Here is a 4,166-nt window from a genome sequence, read left to right on the forward strand (position 1 = left end):
TGTTGTTAGAGGTGGTCAAGCTGGATCAGGTTATGGATGACCAAGTGAGTGCACCAGATGCACTGAAGCACAAGGACCTTTTTGAGTTTGCAGAGTTGGCTGTTGTTTCAGTGGTGGACAGAGAGGATCTAGGGAGAATGAGAGTCAATAGGAAATTTAAAGCAGTTCAAAAGACATTGTATAGCTGTTAAGCGGCACCAGCTTTTCATTATTGGGGTAACAAGGAGGCTGAGTAAAGGAAGCTATGAAGTTATTCTTCATTTCTTATACAAGCACCACCTGGTTCTAATGATTCATGCATGATCAAAGAAAGATAAAGTAGTGGTACAGTAATGGATTGACAGGTTTCTTACTGATGGAGACACAAAATCCATGAATATCATGTGGAGATAAGAGTTTGCAGTCTGTTACCAAAAGTCCATGACCTCAAGCAATGGGAGTAAATACAGTTTACAGAACATGGCAGTGTTCTGTTTGTCAGCCATGGGCCAATGACGCAATACACAGCGCAAGACCCAATACCACCAAAACATCTCAAGCACTCTGTAAAGTTAATGCTAAAGATAGCATTAATAAAAAAAACAGGCAGCCTACCCAAACTAAAGTCAACATCAAGTTATTTTCAAACTCAGACTGATGATCCACTCAATGCCTTGCATGCCCAGTAGTTGGTGAAAGCTTGTAGCAAGTCAGTGAAAATTGCATAGACATATTCTATAGTCACCTGGTGCATTGTAAACCTAGGCAAGCAGTTGGAGAGATCCTGCCTAGTGATGCTTTGAACACTGGACTTACATTTCACCAAGTTAGCTAAGGCAATTTCAGGTTAACATCAGCCTTTCCACAAATTAGAAATATCTACTTAAATAGACCACTGATGGAATAGTGACAGTGTTGATGAAGCTTTCTTCAACAACCAACCTTAAGACTATTTAACACATTGGCCTTATTAAACTGAAAAGGGAAATGGAATATCATTTTGTTTTAAATGCTGATATGTTCCCCATTCGAGGGAAGTGGGGAATGTCTAGAATTGGGAATAAATAATTTTGCTACATCAATAGTACAAAAATTCCAAAATTGCATCTTTAATGAGATTGGTCTCTCTATGTGGATAACATAAATCAATTTCTGAATAATTAGCAAAGCGAACCAGATTATACTTTTTTAGAAAGTAAGTCTAAATTTTTCTCAGTTAACTGAAGGGTGGTGTCCAAAAAAAAATGCAAGAAAATTAAGACAGTTGGGTCTGAATTTCATGGGACCCTGCAGCCCACCCCACCACCCCCTGCAAAAGTCTGACACTAGGCGACCGACTTAAAAAAAAGACTGCCCTACAGGCTAAACGAGCAGAGAGTGGGACTTCTGCCCCTCAGTGGGAGGAAGTCCTGCCCTCGAGAGCTGCTGGCCAATCTAATTGGCTGGCAGCTCTAGCAGTCCCAGGGCTGAGGAGGAGAAGGATCAGGGAGCCTAGGGAGGGAGGTGAGGAAGATGGGGGCCTGTTTTGGAGGCCATGCAGGGAGGAACAAAGAAATATCTTGGAGATGGATACCAATGATATGCACAGGACACCCCCCTGAATGATGTTCCCCACCACCTCTGTCCTTCCCACCTTTTAACAAAATTGAAAGAAAATTGGCTTTCTCATTCCCACCCGCGTAAAATCCAGCCGTTGATTTCTGCTCTGTTTTGAACTAACTGACCTCATTCGGGTGGTGGTAGGGTGCTGGTTTCAGCTTCATTATGTTGAGTAGCACTCAGTATATGGATGCCAGTGTACCCATTCCATTTTTAAAATGTTCTCATGGGATGTGGGCATCACTAGCCAGATTGGCATTTGTTGCCCGTCTCTAATTGCCCTTGAGAGTAGTTAAGAGTCAACCACATTGCTGTCACAGGCCAGACTGGGTAAGGACAGCAGATTTCCTTCCCTAAAGGGCCTAAGTGAACCAGATGGGTTTTTGGAACAATCGATGATAGTTTCATAGCCACCTTTACTGAGGCCAGCCTTCAATTCCAGATTTTATTTTTGATTAATTTAATAAAAATTCCACCAGCTGCTGTGGTGAGCTTTGAACCTGTATCTCCAGAGCATTAGTCTGGATTACTAGATCAGTGACACTACCAGTTTGCCATTATCCCCTAGTTGCTGCTCAGTGAGACTTGCTGGAAGGGAGCACATGACTTCCATGTGTATAATGCCTTACATTGTTTTGTGACATCCCAAAGCACTTTACAACCAATGAAATACTTTTGAGACATAGTTACTGTTGAAATATAGGAAATATGGCTGCTAATTTGTGCACAGCAGCTCCCTCAAACAGCAATGAAATTTTTATGTCTTGGGTAAATGAGTTCGTTGGCCAACCGAACTCTAACTGCACACCTTCTTATGTTCTCCTCAATTGCTACTTGCAATCAATAATGGGGAGAGACTGATGTAAGAATAAACAGTAATGGTTTATTGAGATGTAGGGCAGAGCACCAGATCATACGTGCTCACTCAGAAACCTCCAGAACTAGACTTACAGTTCCCAGTTGCCTGCGCTGTATAGTGATTCATCAGTGCTGTCACATGATCAGTACACTTGCATTCTTTTAAAGGGACAGGGTACCTCACTTTACCACAGAAATAAATGTCCTGACCATCTGTTTTAAGGTGTTGGATGAGCGACAAATTTTGGCTAGAACATCAGGAGCACCTCCCTGCTCCTCTTAAATCATGCTGTGGGATCTTTTACATTCACCTGAGAGGGGAGATGAGGCCTCAGTTTAATGCATAAATAATGACCACCTGGGAAGCATTGACACCTTCAGGGTAATCTGGGAATAAAATTGATGAAGCAATCCCTGACAGATCCAACTAATGGTCAAGTAACTGACCTGATACAATCATGTGAATTTTATTACAGGAAAGACATAATAAGTTGAACTCCACAAGTGCTTCAGCCATTTTAGCCAGTGAACAGCAGAGAGAAATATTGCAGGCTTAATGCAAAGCTATTTCAGCAGGTGGTAACATGCACTGTGGTTAACCTTTGGCTCTTTCATTTGGGGTGAAATCATCTCCTGGTCATTTTCCAGCAGTTTGAAGCACCTTTGTGATAGGATGTGACTAATGGTGTCCCTCAGGGATCTGGATTGGGTCTCAGCTTTTCATTATATTTATAAGTGACTTGGATGAAATGTTTTGAAAGTCTAGAATATGGAACACTTCAAGAATTTGCGTGTCATCCTTGCGCAGGGGCCATGCTAATCTTCTCTCTATCGTTCCAATTTTAGTATATGTGCTGCCGAAGCGAGCACATAAGTGACTCGGATGAAGGACTAGAAAACAAAGTTTGTTGATGGGCTAATTTAGGCAGCACAGTAAATAGTATGGTTGGGAGTGAAAAAATTCCAAAAGGACATTGATAGATTGACTGAATGTGCAAAACATTGACAAATGGATTTCAACGAGGCAAAGTGTCAGGTCACACCCTTTAAACCTAAGGAAAATAGATGAGTATTTTCTAAATGGTGAGAAGCTTGGAATTGTGGATGTGCAGAGACTTAGGGGAAAAGTATAGAAATCACTAATAGCTAATGCACAGGTTAAAACAAGAATTAAAAGGTGAATGGAATGTTGGTCTTTATCTCAAGAACCCTGGAATGCAAAAGGGAGAAAGTTATGTTACAGCTGTACAAAGTTCTGGTTAGACATCATCTGGTAAACTGCATTTTGTTCTGGGCACTGCATATGTCAGAAAGGATATATTGACCTTGGAGAAGCTGCAGCATAGATTCACCTGAATGATCCCAGGGCAAAAAGGGTTAAATTATGTGGATGGGTTGCACAAACTAGGTTTGCGTTCTCTTGAACATAGAATATCAAGGGGGTGATCCAACTGAGGCGTTTAAGATGATTAAGGGATTTAATAGGGTAGATAGAAATATTTCCCCAAATGGGAGAGTCCAGAACAAGGGAACATAGTTCACACCTTCCGCACCCCCAAAAAAAATCTGTTGAAGCTAGATCAATTGAAAATTTCATAATTCATAAATTTTTGTTAGGCAAAGGCATTAACAGTTACGGAACCAAGGCAAATCAACAAAGATAAGGTAGAGATCAGGCATGATATAATTGACTGGCAGAACAGGCACAAGGAGCTAAATAGTCTACTCCT

The 4,166-nt window shown here is 41.2% G+C and overlaps 1 non-coding gene across 1 annotated transcript; it reads right to left on the minus strand.

Annotated features, from left to right (window-relative positions):
- Positions 1-3,199: 3,199 nt before the first annotated feature.
- LOC144688146 (U6 spliceosomal RNA) lies at positions 3,200-3,306 on the minus strand. The gene has a single exon (XR_013578352.1). It is a non-coding gene; the product is annotated as a U6 spliceosomal RNA (small nuclear RNA).
- Between the last annotated feature and the right edge of the window lie 860 nt (positions 3,307-4,166).

This window comes from Cetorhinus maximus, chromosome 12 (assembly GCF_964194155.1).
Source record: "Cetorhinus maximus chromosome 12, sCetMax3.hap1.1, whole genome shotgun sequence".
NCBI lineage: Eukaryota > Metazoa > Chordata > Chondrichthyes > Lamniformes > Cetorhinidae > Cetorhinus > Cetorhinus maximus.